Below are 17,500 nucleotides of genomic sequence, written 5' to 3' on the forward strand. Positions count from 1 at the left end.
TAAACATAAGATGAATTTTCAACCAATAGAAACATCAACAATACAATATAGTTGTCCACACAAAGACGAAAGAAAAGAAAAAAAAAATTAAAAATAAGATAAAATATAATCTACTCATCTCGTATTTTTTGTTTAAAATCATGCCTTTTATACTTAAGATTTAGAAAGCTCTTTCTCTTCCTGGCAATTTGCACATGAAATTCTCTAAAACATTACAAACTGTTGGTGTAAAAACATCATAAAAAGCTTTCAGCATATTTTCACTTTTAAAATACACATATAATTGTTCTACATATACTTCTATTTTCCTTTTAAAAACAGTCCAAACCTCTAACACCATTTTTTCTTTTTTGGCCACAATTCTTCTTTCCCAAATTGCGCTTTTCATTAACATTATACACAGATTTATAAACTTTTTGTGTTGACCCTTCTTTTCCCAACCAAACATCACTACTCTTTTCCATTCCATTACACTTTCATCCCAACCTTCGCTCACATCTTTAATTAAACATTTACATTTCCTTAGAAAATCCTCCAATTCTTTACAATATAAAAACAAATGTAAAATCCCCTCTTCTTTTTCATGACACACTTTACACATTGGATTTTGTTCCATTCCCACCTTGTTTAAAACAGACTCAGTAAAAACCGCTTTATGCCTTATAAAATATTCCAAACATCCTAACTTTGTTTCAACACACCTCCCCCTCATGTTTCTCCATATACATTCTTCTTTTAGATCCTTGAATTTTTCCACCCAGTACTTATTTACAATCGGCTCTTTAAAAACACCATCTCTAAAAACACAATAAAACATTTTTACAGTACATTCTTTAAAATCATACATTTTTCCCCCCAGTTTCACAAAAATATTTCCCTCTGTTTGCTCTCCTTCCATACTCTCTATTCTTTTAATCCACTCTTTGGGTATTGCATTTTTAATAATTTCATATTTATTTGTTATTTCTTGTTTACTGTATTCTTCTTTTGCTTCCTCCATCGCATCCACAATATATTGTATCGGTAAAAAACCCTCTTTAAATTCATACAAAACATCTCTCACTCTTGTTATCCCCACATCCATCCATTTTTTAAAAAATATTGCTTTCTCTTGTTTTAAAATGTTGTTATTTAAGAACAGAGGTTGATTTAAAATGTTTTCTCTTCCATGCGGATTGTACTCGATTTTCGTTAAAAAATTCCCCCAGGCACTAAAAATTTCTCTATAAAATTCGGGTAATCCTTCCGTCATCCAAATTTTTGTTTTCATCCATAATATTCCGTCCCCCATGTTAAAATCCCCACATTTGTTTAAAAAGTATTTCATTGTTTTTTTCCACTCAGTTTTGTTATCTTGTTGCAGGTATTTCTTAACAATTTTTACTCTCAACGCATTTTTTCGCTGTTCCACATCCATTAAACCTAAGCCCCCCTTCTCTATCGCCCCTAAAATCGTATTATGTGCAATCCTTGCTGGTTTCCCCTCCCATAAAAAGTCAAGAAAACATTTCTTCAACCTCCGTTCTGTCCATAAAGGTATTTCAGAAACATATAAAACATACCAAAGTTTAGAAACCATTAAAACATTCAATATTAAAACCTTCCCCTTCAAGTTTAAAGTTCTCAATTTCCAAAAATTTAATCTTCTCTCTATATCTGTTACTAGTTGCTCCCACATTTCATCTCTTACTTTCCTCTCATTCTTTCCCATTACAACTCCTAAAATCCTCATTTCTTCCACTTCCTTAAAATTAAAACAATCCATTAAAACCATAGCTTTACCAAATCTCATATATACCGTTTTCTCCTCATTTACTTTACTTCCAGACCCACTACAATATTCTTTTACCAACTTCATAACTTCTTTAACACTCTCTTTTCCCTTTACAATTATTGTTGTGTCATCAGCATATTGAAAAACTTTCCCCTCAGCCTTATTTCCCTCAATTTCTATCCCTATTATTCTTTCATTCTGTTTTATAGCCAGTCCCAAGGGTTCAGAAACAAGTGAGTACAATAATGCTGAGAGTGGACAACCCTGTCTTATTGACCTTGTTATTTTAAAACACTCTGTTAAAAACCCATTACATTTTATCTTTGTTAGTGCACCCTTATATAAAATCTCAATCCATTTAATAAAATTTTCCCCGAACCCAAAACTCCTTAAAACCTCAAATAAATACCCGTGCTCAACCCTATCAAAAGCTTTTTCAAAATCCAAACTAATTATATATCCTTCTTCATTTTTTTCTTTCATGTACCATATCGTGTCCCTTATACTCATTGTTATGTCGGCTATATCTCTTCCTTTGACTCCATATGCTTGGTTTGTTTTAATTATACTTGGCATTACTTCCTTTAATCTGTTTGCTAAAACCTTCGCTAAAATCTTAAGATCTGTATTCAACATCGTGATTGGTCTGTAGTTTTTTAGATCTACTTTTTCTCCTTTCCTTTTATATATCAATTTCATTAACCCCATCCTTGTTCTTTCATTAATCTCTTCCTTTTCAAAAATTTCTTTAAAAACCTCATTTAAAATCTTTGTTAAAACTTCTTTAAAACAAACATAAAATTCAGTTCCCAAACCATCTATTCCTGGACTTTTCTTTTTATTCAGTTGATTTATTGCTCTTTCAATCTCGTCTTCCCTGATTTCTTGGTCACATTCTTTTTTATGTTCCTCACTTACTTTTGCTTTTATCTGATTCAACAGTTCCTTTTTTTCCTCCTCTTCCACCCCCCTTGCACTAAACAGATCCTCATAAAAATTCTTTATTTCTTTTAAAATCTTTTCATTCCCTTCTACAATTTCCCCATTTTCCCCTCTTATTTCTTTTATCGTTTCAGCTTTCCCTCTCTTTTTTCCAGATCAAAAAAGAACTTTGTACATTTTTCTCCCTCCACCACATATTTTGCTTTGCTTCTTAACCTCGCCCCCTCATATTCCTTTTCTTCTATTTCTTTCAGTTTCCCCTCCATTTCCTTTATCTTTTGTATGTCTTGAAATTCTTTATTCAGTTCCATTTCCAAACTTTCCTTTATTCCTCTTTCTTTGGATCTTTTGCATTTCTGAATAACACTACAATACCTGATTGAGAATTTTTTGATTAAAAACTTTACACTCTCCCACCATATTCTCTTATCCTCTTCATACATTCCATTTTCCTTTTCTTTTTCTATAATTTCTTTCACTTTTAAAACATAATCTTCATTCTTTAAAATCTGTGTATTTAAAATCCATACTCCCGGACCTCTTTGCATTTGACTCCAGTCCAACTTAAAAGATAAAATCTTATGATCGCTAAAACTTGTTTCTTTGTACTTAATATTTTCTATAAAATTCTCCACATTTCTTGTACATAAAACATAGTCAATTCTAGTTTGGCATACAAACTGCCCTACTATTTGTCTTCTCGAAAATTCTTTTTTCTTTTCATTTCTTTCTCTCCACACATCTATCATATTATTTTCATCCATTAATGCTTTTAATTCTTTTCTTCCTGTATCTGTTTTAAAAACCATTCCTTCAGCCATATCCTGTTTACTAAAAACTGTGTTAAAATCCCCCATCATAATTATTTCTTTATACTTCTTTACAATGTTTCTTAAAACATTAAAAAACTCTTTCTTTTCCTTATCTTCCACTGGTGCATGTACATTTACTAAAATCAAATCTCTTCCTTCATATTTTGTCTCAACTACCAAACATTTCCCCATCTTGTCCTTATACACACTTTTACTCACTTTAAAAACATCGTCCTTCATTAAAAAAGCCACACCTCTCCCAGCCCGCCCATCTCCATTATTATATAAAATACCTCCATCCCATCTCTTTTTATAATCATTCATCACATTTTCTCTCCAGTTTGTTTCTTGTAATGCAACAATGTCTTCCCTTTTACATTTTTCTTTTACTTTTTCAAACTTCCTCATGTCCATCAGACCCCTTGCATTAAAAGCAACACAACTTAAAACCATTAAAAGTAAATAAAAAAATACATAAAAATCATTATTCATCATTTTCTCCCTCCAGGACCCTTAGCACATCAAATCTGTTAGTCTCTGTCATAATCTTTTTTCTTGCACTTTCCAAATTTGGTTTTACCTTCAGTGCTCTCCTTCTTATTTGTCCTTTCCCTCCTCTGTCTTTGTCCATTTTGTCCATCTTTATTCCCTCTTCATTGTCCGTTTCTTTAACTTGATCCAACCTTCCTTGTCCATCTCTCTCCACATCACCCAGAAAAGTATTAAAACTGTCCGACATCTCCATCTCTGTCCATTGAGTGTCCTGCTCCACTGTTTGTTCGTTATTATTAATGTTGTCTTCTCTTCTTTCTCCTTCGTCTCTGCAGCTCGGTCCTCCTTCCGTTTCTTTTTGTTGTAGTCCTTCCTCCTCGTTGTTTCCTTCATGCACCTGTCTGCCCACCTGTTCTTCCCTTCCTCCTTCCTCTCCCTCCATCCAACATTCACATTTATTTAAAACTTCCTGACACCCCGGGCACCTGACAGCATTGCAATCTCGTGCAAAATGTCCCCTCTCCTCACATTTGTAGCACACAAAATTTGGGCATTCTATTAGCAGGTGATCCGGGCTCATGCACAGCCTACAGGTCTTCACCTGATGGCTGTGCATCACCCGGAAGTACTGCGGCCCTTCGGCTGTTTCTAGCCGTGTGCTATATGGCAACGATGCCACTTGCTTGGGGAACCTCACCTTAAGGAACCTTGTTCCATCTTCAATGTCGGTGCCCGGGTAGCGTCTTCTTTTAATTTTGGTAATGGGATCAACTCCCCATCCCTCCAATTTTCCTAAAATTTCTTTGTCATCCAGGTAGACAGGCAGGTGCATGAAGGAAACAACATAATCCCTGTTTTGTAGATTTTTTACTTCACAGTCCACTCCTTTTATTCTTAGTCCATCAATTAGTTTTTCACACGTTTCTTCTTTTTCCATTGTCAGTTCGTATTCTTTCCCTTGTCTTGGTCTTAGTGCTAAAATTTTGCCATGTCCACATTGTTCCGTTACAGCTTTAATAATGTCCTCCGCTCTCACCCCAATCACATTCTCCACATTCACAATCACTGTAGCTTCCTTTAAATATTGTCGCTCAACAAACTTTTCTCTTACTTCCTGTTTTTTTCCATTTGTAGCTCGTGGTCGTTTATCCAGTCCAATGTCGTTTGCCGTGCGTGTTCCTCCTGCCAGTTCAGTCTCGTTTGCCGTGCATGTTCCTCCAGCCAGTCCAGTGTCCATTGCCGTGCGTGTTCCTCCTGCCAGTCCAGTGTCGTTTGCCATCCGTCTCTCTCCAGCCAGTTCTGTTTCGTAATCCATTAATCCGTCCGTTTTTTTAAAGAAAAATAAGTTAAGAAAAAAAAGGTTTAACCACCCTCCAGCCAGCAAAAATGCTGCTGTTAGGTGGTTTTATAACTGAAAAAAACACAAAAAAACTAACTTAAAGTAAAACCACTCACAAAACAAACAAAAAAAATCAAACACAAAATGGAGGAGAGCCTTCCTCTCCCAACTGCTGCCAACCACTTCCTGTTGCTCTCTAGCGCTCTCAGGTGGCGGTATGGCCATAAGCGAGGGCTGCTCCAAAAAGTGGGCTATTTAAAGATCAGCCTCCGTAAAAGCCAGCATATTATATAAATAGTGAAGAAAAGGCAAAAGCTTACAGCACCTGGTATTCCCAGGCGGTCTCCCATCCAAGTACTAACCAGGTCCGACGCTGCTTAGCTTCCGAGATCAGACGAGATCTGGCGCTCTCAGCGCGGTATGGCCATAAGCGAGGGCAGCTCCAAAAAGTGGGCTATTTAAAGATCAGCCTCCGTAAAAGCCAGCATATTATATAAATAGTGAAGAAAAGGCAAAAGCTTACAGCACCTGGTATTCCCAGGCGGTCTCCCATAAAAGTGTAACAATCGGCCTTATCAGCCGAGTTACAAGACTAAAATGGGGTCAGATTTAACTGTGAGAGATGACTAGTGGTTAAAAGAATGAGACATAAAAGAAAATTGGTTTAAATAGATTTGGTGTATTTACAAGGTTCACATAAAAGACTTTAAAACAACACGATAAAACTAGGTAAACTCTGTTAAAAGAATACAGTTCATTTGTCCATACCCTAAAAACAGGTAAACTCTGTTAAAAGAATACAGTTCATTTGTCCATACCCTAAAAACAGTCCAAGAACCCCAGTGTGTTGATAAGTCCAATGTGAGTGTCCACCAGTGTATATACAATCCACAGAAAGTGTAATCCAAAGTTTGCAGGTGGTGAATGGAAAGGTGAGCTCTAAAATTAGCAACTCCTCAATCCAACAGTTTGGTGACTGTCCTTTGTTTGTCATGCTGCTCTCTTATACAGTTGTACTTCCTGCTTCCTGTCATGTGTCTAGTCACATGACAGGCCAACCATCCATTTATTAAAGACACATACACTTAAAATGTTAAGAGTAATAAAATGGCCTAAAAAACATGTAAAACACTTAAAACTCTATAATACATGTAAATGATTGTAATAAATAGAGCGGTAAAACACGTCTTTCTAAAAGCCAGCATATTATATAAATAGTGAAGAAAAGGCAAAAGCTTACAGCACCTGGTATTCCCAGGCGGTCTCCCATCCAAGTACTAACCAGGCCCGACGCTGCTTAGCTTCCGAGATCAGACGAGATCGGGCGCTCTCAGCGCGGTATGGCCATAAGCGAGGGCTGCTCCAAAAAGTGGGCTATTTAAAGATCAGCCTCCGTAAAAGCCAGCATATTATATAAATAGTGAAGAAAAGGCAAAAGGTTACAGCACCTGGTATTCCCAGGCGGTCTCCCATCCAAGTACTAACCAGGCCCGACGCTGCTTAGCTTCCGAGATCAGACGAGATCGGGCGCTCTCAACGCGGTATGGCCATAAGCGAGGGCTGTTCCAAAAAGTGGGCTATTTAACGATCAGCCTCCGTAAAAGCCAGCATATTATATAAATAGTGAAGAAAAGGCAAAAGCTTACAGCACCTGGTATTCCCAGGCGGTCTCCCATAAAAGTGTAACAATCGGCCTTATCAGCCGAGTTACAAGACTAAAATGGGGTCAGATTTAACTGTGAGAGATGACTAGTGGTTAAAAGAATGAGACATAAAAGAAAATTGGTTTAAATAGATTTGGTGTATTTAAAAGGTTCACATAAAAGACTTTAAAACAACACGATAAAACTAGGTAAACTCTGTTAAAAGAATACAGTTCATTTGTCCATACCCTAAAAACAGGTAAACTCTGTTAAAAGAATACAGTTCATTTGTCCATACCCTAAAAACAGTCCAAGAACCCCAGTGTGTTGATAAGTCCAATGTGACTGTCCACCAGTGTATATACAATCCACAGAAAGTGTAATCCAAAGTTTGCAGGTGGTGAATGGAAAGGTGAGCTCTAAAATTAGCAACTCCTCAATCCAACAGTTTGGTGACTGTCCTTTGTTTGTCATGCTGCTCTCTTATACAGTTGTACTTCCTGCTTCCTGTCATGTGTCTAGTCACATGACAGGCCAACCATCCATTTATTAAAGACACATACACTTAAAATGTTAAGAGTAATAAAATGGCCTGAAAAACATGTAAAACACTTAAAACTCTATAATACATGTAAATGATTGTAATAAATAGAGCGGTAAAACACGTCTTTCTAAAAGCCAGCATATTATATAAATAGTGAAGAAAAGGCAAAAGCTTACAGCACCTGGTATTCCCAGGCGGTCTCCCATCCAAGTACTAACCAGGCCCGACGCTGCTTAGCTTCCGAGATCAGACAAGATCGGGCGCTCTCAGCGCGGTATGGCCATAAGCGAGGGATGCTCCAAAAAGTGGGCTATTTAAAGATCAACCTCCGTAAAACCCAGCATATTATATAAATAGTGAAGAAAAGGCAAAAGCTTACAGCACCTGGTATTCCCAGGCGGTCTCCCATCCAAGTACTAACCAGGCCCGACGCTGCTTAGCTTCCGAGATCAGACGAGATCGGGCGCTCTCAGCGCGGTATGGCCATAAGCGAGGGCTGCTCCAAAAAGTGGGCTATTTAAAGATCAGCCTCCGTAAAAGCCAGCATATTATATAAATAGTGAAGAAAAGGCAAAAGCTTACAGCACCTGGTATTCCCAGGCGGTCTCCCGTAAAAGTGTAACAATCGGCCTTATCAGCCGAGTTACAAGACTAAAATGGGGTCAGATTTAACTGTGAGAGATGACTAGTGGTTAAAAGAATGAGACATAAAAGAAAATTGGTTTAAATAGATTTGGTGTATTTACAAGGTTCACATAAAAGACTTTAAAACAACACGATAAAACTAGGTAAACTCTGTTAAAAGAATACAGTTCATTTGTCCATACCCTAAAAACAGGTAAACTCTGTTAAAAGAATACAGTTCATTTGTCCATACCCTAAAAACAGTCCAAGAACCCCAGTGTGTTGATAAGTCCAATGTGAGTGTCCACCAGTGTATATACAATCCACAGAAAGTGTAATCCAAAGTTTGCAGGTGGTGAATGGAAAGGTGAGCTCTAAAATTAGCAACTCCTCAATCCAACAGTTTGGTGACTGTCCTTTGTTTGTCATGCTGCTCTCTTATACAGTTGTACTTCCTGCTTCCTGTCATGTGTCTAGTCACATGACAGGCCAACCATCCATTTATTAAAGACACATACACTTAAAATGTTAAGAGTAATAAAATGGCCTAAAAAACATGTAAAACACTTAAAACTCTATAATACATGTAAATGATTGTAATAAATAGAGCGGTAAAACACGTCTTTCTAAAAGCCAGCATATTATATAAATAGTGAAGAAAAGGCAAAAGCTTACAGCACCTGGTATTCCCAGGCGGTCTCCCATCCAAGTACTAACCAGGCCCGACGCTGCTTAGCTTCCGAGATCAGACGAGATCGGGCGCTCTCAGCGCGGTATGGCCATAAGCGAGGGCTGCTCCAAAAAGTGGGCTATTTAAAGATCAGCCTCCGTAAAAGCCAGCATATTATATAAATAGTGAAGAAAAGGCAAAAGCTTACAGCACCTGGTATTCCCAGGAGGTCTCCCATCCAAGTACTAACCAGGCCCGACGCTGCTTAGCTTCCGAGATCAGACGAGATCGGGCGCTCTCAGCGCGGTATGGCCATAAGCGAGGGCTGCTCCAAAAAGTGGGCTATTTAAAGATCAGCCTCCGTAAAAGCCAGCATATTATATAAATAGTGAAGAAAAGGCAAAAGCTTACAGCACCTGGTATTCCCAGGCGGTCTCCCATAAAAGTGTAACAATCGGCCTTATCAGCCGAGTTACAAGACTAAAATGGGGTCAGATTTAACTGTGAGAGATGACTGGTGGTTAAAAGAATGAGACATAAAAGAAAATTGGTTTAAATAGATTTGGTGTATTTACAAGGTTCACATAAAAGACTTTAAAACAACACGATAAAACTAGGTAAACTCTGTTAAAAGAATACAGTTCATTTGTCCATACCCTAAAAACAGTCCAAGAACCCCAGTGTGTTGATAAGTCCAATGTGAGTGTCCACCAGTGTATATACAATCCACAGAAAGTGTAATCCAAAGTTTGCAGGTGGTGAATGGAAAGGTGAGCTCTAAAATTAGCAACTCCTCAATCCAACAGTTTGGTGACTGTCCTTTGTTTGTCATGCTGCTCTCTTATACAGTTGTACTTCCTGCTTCCTGTCATGTGTCTAGTCACATGACAGGCCAACCATCCATTTATTAAAGACACATACACTTAAAATGTTAAGAGTAATAAAATGGCCTAAAAAACATGTAAAACACTTAAAACTCTATAATACATGTAAATGATTGTAATAAATAGAGCGGTAAAACACGTCTTTCTAAAAGCCAGCATATTATATAAATAGTGAAGAAAAGGCAAAAGCTTACAGCACCTGGTATTCCCAGGCGGTCTCCTATCCAAGTACTAACCAGGCCCGACGCTGTTTAGCTTCCGAGATCAGACGAGATCGGGCGCTCTCAGCGCGGTATGGCCATAAGCGAGGGCAGCTCCAAAAAGTGGGCTATTTAAAGATCAGCCTCCGTAAAAGCCAGCATATTATATAAATAGTGAAGAAAAGGCAAAAGCTTACAGCACCTGGTATTCCCAGGCGGTCTCCCATAAAAGTGTATCAATCGGCCTTATCAGCCGAGTTACAAGACTAAAATGGGGTCAGATTTAACTGTGAGAGATGACTAGTGGTTAAAAGAATGAGACATAAAAGAAAATTGGTTTAAATAGATTTGGTGTATTTACAAGGTTCACATAAAAGACTTTAAAACAACACGATAAAACTAGGTAAACTCTGTTAAAAGAATACAGTTCATTTGTCCATACCCTAAAAACAGGTAAACTCTGTTAAAAGAATACAGTTCATTTGTCCATACCCTAAAAACAGTCCAAGAACCCCAGTGTGTTGATAAGTCCAATGTGACTGTCCACCAGTGTATATACAATCCACAGAAAGTGTAATCCAAAGTTTGCAGGTGGTGAATGGAAAGGTGAGCTCTAAAATTAGCAACTCCTCAATCCAACAGTTTGGTGACTGTCCTTTGTTTGTCATGCTGCTCTCTTATACAGTTGTACTTCCTGCTTCCTGTCATGTGTCTAGTCACATGACAGGCCAACCATCCATTTATTAAAGACACATACACTTAAAATGTTAAGAGTAATAAAATGGCCTAAAAAACATGTAAAACACTTAAAACTCTATAATACATGTAAATGATTGTAATAAATAGAGCGGTAAAACACGTCTTTCTAAAAGCCAGCATATTATATAAATAGTGAAGAAAAGGCAAAAGCTTACAGCACCTGGTATTCCCAGGCGGTCTCCCATCCAAGTACTAACCAGGCCCGACGCTGCTTAGCTTCCGAGATCAGACGAGATCGGGCGCTCTCAGCGCGGTATGGCCATAAGCGAGGGCTGCTCCAAAAAGTGGGCTATTTAAAGATCAACCTCCGTAAAAGCCAGCATATTATATAAATAGTGAAGAAAAGGCAAAAGCTTACAGCACCTGGTATTCCCAGGCGGTCTCCCATCCAAGTACTAACCAGGCCCGACGCTGCTTAGCTTCCGAGATCAGAAGAGATCGGGCGCTCTCAGCGCGGTATGGCAATAAGCGAGGGCTGCTCCAAAAAGTGGGCTATTTAAAGATCAGCCTCCGTAAAAGCCAGCATATTATATAAATAGTGAAGAAAAGGCAAAAGCTTACAGCACCTGGTATTCCCAGGCGGTCTCCCATAAAAGTGTAACAATCGGCCTTATCAGCCGAGTTACAAGACTAAAATGGGGTCAGATTTAACTGTGAGAGATGACTAGTGGTTAAAAGAATGAGACATAAAAGAAAATTGGTTTAAATAGATTTGGTGTATTTACAAGGTTCACATAAAAGACTTTAAAACAACACGATAAAACTAGGTAAACTCTGTTAAAAGAATACAGTTCATTTGTCCATACCCTAAAAACAGGTAAACTCTGTTAAAAGAATACAGTTCATTTGTCCATACCCTAAAAACAGTCCAAGAACCCCAGTGTGTTGATAAGTCCAATGTGAGTGTCCACCAGTGTATATACAATCCACAGAAAGAGTAATCCAAAGTTTGCAGGTGGTGAATGGAAAGGTGAGCTCTAAAATTAGCAACTCCTCAATCCAACAGTTTGGTGACTGTCCTTTGTTTGTCATGCTGCTCTCTTATACAGTTGTACTTCCTGCTTCCTGTCATGTGTCTAGTCACATGACAGGCCAACCATCCATTTATTAAAGACACATACACTTAAAATGTTAAGAGTAATAAAATGGCCTAAAAAACATGTAAAACACTTAAAACTCTATAATACATGTAAATGATTGTAATAAATAGAGCGGTAAAACACGTCTTTCTAAAAGCCAGCATATTATATAAATAGTGAAGAAAAGGCAAAAGCTTACAGCACCTGGTATTCCCAGGCGGTCTCCCATCCAAGTACTAACCAGGCCCGACGCTGCTTAGCTTCCGAGATCAGACGACATCGGGCGCTCTCAGCGCGGTATGGCCATAAGCGAGGGATGCTCCAAAAAGTGGGCTATTTAAAAATCAACCTCCGTAAAACCCAGCATATTATATAAATAGTGAAGAAAAGGCAAAAGCTTACAGCACCTGGTATTCCCAGGCGGTCTCCCATCCAAGTACTAAGCAGGCCCGACGCTGCTTAGCTTCCGAGATCAGACGAGATCGGGCGCTCTCAGCGCGGTATGGCCATAAGCGAGGGCTGCTCCAAAAAGTGGGCTATTTAAAGATCAGCCTCCGTAAAAGCCAGCATATTATATAAATAGTGAAGAAAAGGCAAAAGCTTACAGCACCTGGTATTCCCAGGCGGTCTCCCGTAAAAGTGTAACAATCGGCCTTATCAGCCGAGTTACAAGACTAAAATGGGGTCAGATTTAACTGTGAGAGATGACTAGTGGTTAAAAGAATGAGACATAAAAGAAAATTGGTTTAAATAGATTTGGTGTATTTACAAGGTTCACATAAAAGACTTTAAAACAACACGATAAAACTAGGTAAACTCTGTTAAAAGAATACAGTTCATTTGTCCATACCCTAAAAACAGATAAACTCTGTTAAAAGAATACAGTTCATTTGTCCATACCCTAAAAACAGGTAAACTCTGTTAAAAGAATACAGTTCATTTGTCCATACCCTAAAAACAGTCCAAGAACCCCAGTGTGTTGATAAGTCCAATGTGAGTGTCCACCAGTGTATATACAATCCACAGAAAGTGTAATCCAAAGTTTGCAGGTGGTGAATGGAAAGGTGAGCTCTAAAATTAGCAACTCCTCAATCCAACAGTTTGGTGACTGTCCTTTGTTTGTCATGCTGCTCTCTTATACAGTTGTACTTCCTGCTTCCTGTCATGTGTCTAGTCACATGACAGGCCAACCATCCATTTATTAAAGACACATACACTTAAAATGTTAAGAGTAATAAAATGGCCTAAAAAACATGTAAAACACTTAAAACTCTATAATACATGTAAATGATTGTAATAAATAGAGCGGTAAAACACGTCTTTCTAAAAGCCAGCATATTATATAAATAGTGAAGAAAAGGCAAAAGCTTACAGCACCTGGTATTCCCAGGCGGTCTCCTATCCAAGTACTAACCAGGCCCGACGCTGTTTAGCTTCCGAGATCAGACGAGATCGGGCGCTCTCAGCGCGGTATGGCCATAAGCGAGGGCAGCTCCAAAAAGTGGGCTATTTAAAGATCAGCCTCCGTAAAAGCCAGCATATTATATAAATAGTGAAGAAAAGGCAAAAGCTTACAGCACCTGGTATTCCCAGGCGGTCTCCAATAAAAGTGTATCAATCGGCCTTATCAGCCGAGTTACAAGACTAAAATGGGGTCAGATTTAACTGTGAGAGATGACTAGTGGTTAAAAGAATGAGACATAAAAGAAAATTGGTTTAAATAGATTTGGTGTATTTACAAGGTTCACATAAAAGACTTTAAAACAACACGATAAAACTAGGTAAACTCTGTTAAAAGAATACAGTTCATTTGTCCATACCCTAAAAACAGGTAAACTCTGTTAAAAGAATACAGTTCATTTGTCCATACCCTAAAAACAGTCCAAGAACCCCAGTGTGTTGATAAGTCCAATGTGACTGTCCACCAGTGTATATACAATCCACAGAAAGTGTAATCCAAAGTTTGCAGGTGGTGAATGGAAAGGTGAGCTCTAAAATTAGCAACTCCTCAATCCAACAGTTTGGTGACTGTCCTTTGTTTGTCATGCTGCTCTCTTATACAGTTGTACTTCCTGCTTCCTGTCATGTGTCTAGTCACATGACAGGCCAACCATCCATTTATTAAAGACACATACACTTAAAATGTTAAGAGTAATAAAATGGCCTAAAAAACATGTAAAACACTTAAAACTCTATAATACATGTAAATGATTGTAATAAATAGAGCGGTAAAACACGTCTTTCTAAAAGCCAGCATATTATATAAATAGTGAAGAAAAGGCAAAAGCTTACAGCACCTGGTATTCCCAGGCGGTCTCCCATCCAAGTACTAACCAGGCCCGACGCTGCTTAGCTTCCGAGATCAGACGAGATCGGGCACTCTCAGCGCGGTATGGCCATAAGCGAGGGCTGCTCCAAAAAGTGGGCTATTTAAAGATCAACCTCCGTAAAAGCCAGCATATTATATAAATAGTGAAGAAAAGGCAAAAGCTTACAGCACCTGGTATTCCCAGGCGGTCTCCCATCCAAGTACTAACCAGGCCCGACGCTGCTTAGCTTCCGAGATCAGAAGAGATCGGGCGCTCTCAGCGCGGTATGGCAATAAGCGAGGGCTGCTCCAAAAAGTGGGCTATTTAAAGATCAGCCTCCGTAAAAGCCAGCATATTATATAAATAGTGAAGAAAAGGCAAAAGCTTACAGCACCTGGTATTCCCAGGCGGTCTCCCATAAAAGTGTAACAATCGGCCTTATCAGCCGAGTTACAAGACTAAAATGGGGTCAGATTTAACTGTGAGAGATGACTAGTGGTTAAAAGAATGAGACATAAAAGAAAATTGGTTTAAATAGATTTGGTGTATTTACAAGGTTCACATAAAAGACTTTAAAACAACACGATAAAACTAGGTAAACTCTGTTAAAAGAATACAGTTCATTTGTCCATACCCTAAAAACAGGTAAACTCTGTTAAAAGAATACAGTTCATTTGTCCATACCCTAAAAACAGTCCAAGAACCCCAGTGTGTTGATAAGTCCAATGTGAGTGTCCACCAGTGTATATACAATCCACAGAAAGTGTAATCCAAAGTTTGCAGGTGGTGAATGGAAAGGTGAGCTCTAAAATTAGCAACTCCTCAATCCAACAGTTTGGTGACTGTCCTTTGTTTGTCATGCTGCTCTCTTATACAGTTGTACTTCCTGCTTCCTGTCATGTGTCTAGTCACATGACAGGCCAACCATCCATTTATTAAAGACACATACACTTAAAATGTTAAGAGTAATAAAATGGCCTAAAAAACATGTAAAACACTTAAAACTCTATAATACATGTAAATGATTGTAATAAATAGAGCGGTAAAACACGTCTTTCTAAAAGCCAGCATATTATATAAATAGTGAAGAAAAGGCAAAAGCTTACAGCACCTGGTATTCCCAGGCGGTCTCCCATCCAAGTACTAACCAGGCCCGACGCTGCTTAGCTTCCGAGATCAGACGAGATCGGGCGCTCTCAGCGCGGTATGGCCATAAGCGAGGGATGCTCCAAAAAGTGGGCTATTTAAAGATCAGCCTCCGTAAAAGCCAGCATATTATATAAATAGTGAAGAAAAGGCAAAAGCTTACAGCACCTGGTATTCCCAGGCGGTCTCCCATACAAGTACTAACCAGGCCCGACGCTGCTTAGCTTCCGAGATCAGACAAGATCGGGCGCTCTCAGCGCGGTATGGCCATAAGCGAGGGCTGCTCCAAAAAGTGGGCTATTTAAAGATCAGCCTCCGTAAAAGCTAGCATATTATATAAATAGTGAAGAAAAGGCAAAAGCTTACAGCACCTGGTATTCCCAGGCGGTCTCCCATAAAAGTGTAACAATCGGCCTTATCAGCCGAGTTACAAGACTAAAATGGGGTCAGATTTAACTGTGAGAGATGACTAGTGGTTAAAAGAATGAGACATAAAAGAAAATTGGTTTAAATAGATTTGGTGTATTTACAAGGTTCACATAAAAGACTTTAAAACAACACGATAAAACTAGGTAAACTCTGTTAAAAGAATACAGTTCATTTGTCCATACCCTAAAAACAGGTAAACTCTGTTAAAAGAATACAGTTCATTTGTCCATACCCTAAAAACAGTCCAAGAACCCCAGTGTGTTGATAAGTCCAATGTGAGTGTCCACCAGTGTATATACAATCCACAGAAAGTGTAATCCAAAGTTTGCAGGTGGTGAATGGAAAGGTGAGCTCTAAAATTAGCAACTCCTCAATCCAACAGTTTGGTGACTGTCCTTTGTTTGTCATGCTGCTCTCTTATACAGTTGTACTTCCTGCTTCCTGTCATGTGTCTAGTCACATGACAGGCCAACCATCCATTTATTAAAGACACATACACTTAAAATGTTAAGAGTAATAAAATGGCCTAAAAAACATGTAAAACACTTAAAACTCTATAATACATGTAAATGATTGTAATAAATAGAGCGGTAAAACACGTCTTTCTAAAAGCCAGCATATTATATAAATAGTGAAGAAAAGGCAAAAGCTTACAGCACCTGGTATTCCCAGGCGGTCTCCCATCCAAGTACTAACCAGGCCCGACGCTGCTTAGCTTCCGAGATCAGACGAGATCGGGCGCTCTCAGCGCGGTATGGCCATAAGCGAGGGCTGCTCCAAAAAGTGGGCTATTTAAAGATCAGCCTCCGTAAAAGCCAGCATATTATATAAATAGTGAAGAAAAGGCAAAAGCTTACAGCACCTGGTATTCCCAGGCGGTCTCCCATCCAAGTACTAACCAGGCCCGACGCTGCTTAGCTTCCGAGATCAGACGAGATCGGGTGCTCTCAGCGCGGTATGGCCATAAGCGAGGGCTGTTCCAAAAAGTGGGCTATTTAAAGATCAGCCTCCGTAAAAGCCAGCATATTATATAAATAGTGAAGAAAAGGCAAAAGCTTACAGCACCTGGTATTCCCAGGCGGTCTCCCATAAAAGTGTAACAATCGGCCTTATCAGCCGAGTTACAAGACTAAAATGGGGTCAGATTTAACTGTGAGAGATAACTGGTGGTTAAAAGAATGAGACATAAAAGAAAATTGGTTTAAATAGATTTGGTGTATTTAAAAGGTTCACATAAAAGACTTTAAAACAACACGATAAAACTAGGTAAACTCTGTTAAAAGAATACAGTTCATTTGTCCATACCCTAAAAACAGGTAAACTCTGTTAAAAGAATACAGTTCATTTGTCCATACCCTAAAAACAGTCCAAGAACCCCAGTGTGTTGATAAGTCCAATGTGACTGTCCACCAGTGTATATACAATCCACAGAAAGTGTAATCCAAAGTTTGCAGGTGGTGAATGGAAAGGTGAGCTCTAAAATTAGCAACTCCTCAATCCAACAGTTTGGTGACTGTCCTTTGTTTGTCATGCTGCTCTCTTATACAGTTGTACTTCCTGCTTCCTGTCATGTGTCTAGTCACATGACAGGCCAACCATCCATTTATTAAAGACACATACACTTAAAATGTTAAGAGTAATAAAATGGCCTGAAAAACATGTAAAACACTTAAAACTCTATAATACATGTAAATGATTGTAATAAATAGAGCGGTAAAACACGTCTTTCTAAAAGCCAGCATATTATATAAATAGTGAAGAAAAGGCAAAAGCTTACAGCACCTGGTATTCCCAGGCGGTCTCCCATCCAAGTACTAACCAGGCCCGACGCTGCTTAGCTTCCGAGATCAGACG

General features: G+C 38.7%; 20 non-coding genes across 20 annotated transcripts in view; all 20 read right to left on the bottom strand.

Annotated features, from left to right (window-relative positions):
- Window positions 1–5,672: 5,672 nt before the first annotated feature.
- Window positions 5,673–5,791, bottom strand: LOC141326787 (5S ribosomal RNA). The gene has a single exon (XR_012354137.1). It is a non-coding gene; the product is annotated as a 5S ribosomal RNA (ribosomal RNA).
- An 801-nt stretch (window positions 5,792–6,592) lies between these two features.
- LOC141327489 (5S ribosomal RNA) lies at window positions 6,593–6,711 on the bottom strand. The gene has a single exon (XR_012354780.1). It is a non-coding gene; the product is annotated as a 5S ribosomal RNA (ribosomal RNA).
- Window positions 6,712–6,795: 84 nt separating this feature from the next.
- On the bottom strand, window positions 6,796–6,914 carry LOC141326766 (5S ribosomal RNA). The gene has a single exon (XR_012354116.1). It is a non-coding gene; the product is annotated as a 5S ribosomal RNA (ribosomal RNA).
- Window positions 6,915–7,715: 801 nt separating this feature from the next.
- Window positions 7,716–7,834, bottom strand: LOC141326678 (5S ribosomal RNA). Its single transcript, XR_012354033.1, has one exon. It is a non-coding gene; the product is annotated as a 5S ribosomal RNA (ribosomal RNA).
- An 84-nt stretch (window positions 7,835–7,918) lies between these two features.
- LOC141327490 (5S ribosomal RNA) lies at window positions 7,919–8,037 on the bottom strand. The gene has a single exon (XR_012354781.1). It is a non-coding gene; the product is annotated as a 5S ribosomal RNA (ribosomal RNA).
- An 801-nt stretch (window positions 8,038–8,838) lies between these two features.
- LOC141327491 (5S ribosomal RNA) lies at window positions 8,839–8,957 on the bottom strand. Its single transcript, XR_012354782.1, has one exon. It is a non-coding gene; the product is annotated as a 5S ribosomal RNA (ribosomal RNA).
- Window positions 8,958–9,041: 84 nt separating this feature from the next.
- Window positions 9,042–9,160, bottom strand: LOC141326576 (5S ribosomal RNA). Its single transcript, XR_012353932.1, has one exon. It is a non-coding gene; the product is annotated as a 5S ribosomal RNA (ribosomal RNA).
- Window positions 9,161–9,911: 751 nt separating this feature from the next.
- Window positions 9,912–10,030, bottom strand: LOC141326744 (5S ribosomal RNA). Its single transcript, XR_012354096.1, has one exon. It is a non-coding gene; the product is annotated as a 5S ribosomal RNA (ribosomal RNA).
- Window positions 10,031–10,831: 801 nt separating this feature from the next.
- Window positions 10,832–10,950, bottom strand: LOC141327492 (5S ribosomal RNA). Its single transcript, XR_012354783.1, has one exon. It is a non-coding gene; the product is annotated as a 5S ribosomal RNA (ribosomal RNA).
- Window positions 10,951–11,034: 84 nt separating this feature from the next.
- On the bottom strand, window positions 11,035–11,153 carry LOC141326721 (5S ribosomal RNA). The gene has a single exon (XR_012354073.1). It is a non-coding gene; the product is annotated as a 5S ribosomal RNA (ribosomal RNA).
- Window positions 11,154–11,954: 801 nt separating this feature from the next.
- Window positions 11,955–12,073, bottom strand: LOC141326825 (5S ribosomal RNA). The gene has a single exon (XR_012354172.1). It is a non-coding gene; the product is annotated as a 5S ribosomal RNA (ribosomal RNA).
- Window positions 12,074–12,157: 84 nt separating this feature from the next.
- Window positions 12,158–12,276, bottom strand: LOC141326659 (5S ribosomal RNA). The gene has a single exon (XR_012354014.1). It is a non-coding gene; the product is annotated as a 5S ribosomal RNA (ribosomal RNA).
- An 851-nt stretch (window positions 12,277–13,127) lies between these two features.
- On the bottom strand, window positions 13,128–13,246 carry LOC141326745 (5S ribosomal RNA). Its single transcript, XR_012354097.1, has one exon. It is a non-coding gene; the product is annotated as a 5S ribosomal RNA (ribosomal RNA).
- Window positions 13,247–14,047: 801 nt separating this feature from the next.
- Window positions 14,048–14,166, bottom strand: LOC141327731 (5S ribosomal RNA). Its single transcript, XR_012355008.1, has one exon. It is a non-coding gene; the product is annotated as a 5S ribosomal RNA (ribosomal RNA).
- Window positions 14,167–14,250: 84 nt separating this feature from the next.
- LOC141326722 (5S ribosomal RNA) lies at window positions 14,251–14,369 on the bottom strand. Its single transcript, XR_012354074.1, has one exon. It is a non-coding gene; the product is annotated as a 5S ribosomal RNA (ribosomal RNA).
- Window positions 14,370–15,170: 801 nt separating this feature from the next.
- On the bottom strand, window positions 15,171–15,289 carry LOC141327493 (5S ribosomal RNA). The gene has a single exon (XR_012354784.1). It is a non-coding gene; the product is annotated as a 5S ribosomal RNA (ribosomal RNA).
- Window positions 15,290–15,373: 84 nt separating this feature from the next.
- On the bottom strand, window positions 15,374–15,492 carry LOC141326795 (5S ribosomal RNA). Its single transcript, XR_012354144.1, has one exon. It is a non-coding gene; the product is annotated as a 5S ribosomal RNA (ribosomal RNA).
- An 801-nt stretch (window positions 15,493–16,293) lies between these two features.
- LOC141327494 (5S ribosomal RNA) lies at window positions 16,294–16,412 on the bottom strand. Its single transcript, XR_012354785.1, has one exon. It is a non-coding gene; the product is annotated as a 5S ribosomal RNA (ribosomal RNA).
- An 84-nt stretch (window positions 16,413–16,496) lies between these two features.
- On the bottom strand, window positions 16,497–16,615 carry LOC141327139 (5S ribosomal RNA). The gene has a single exon (XR_012354453.1). It is a non-coding gene; the product is annotated as a 5S ribosomal RNA (ribosomal RNA).
- An 801-nt stretch (window positions 16,616–17,416) lies between these two features.
- The window catches only part of LOC141327495 (5S ribosomal RNA), a 119-nt gene continuing 35 nt past the window's right edge, over window positions 17,417–17,500 (bottom strand). The window contains exon 1 of the ribosomal RNA XR_012354786.1: window positions 17,417–17,500. This exon is cut by the window's right edge and continues 35 nt beyond it. This is a non-coding gene — a ribosomal RNA (5S ribosomal RNA).

This window comes from Garra rufa, chromosome 2, assembly GCF_049309525.1.
Source record: "Garra rufa chromosome 2, GarRuf1.0, whole genome shotgun sequence".
Taxonomy (NCBI): Eukaryota; Metazoa; Chordata; class Actinopteri; order Cypriniformes; family Cyprinidae; genus Garra; species Garra rufa.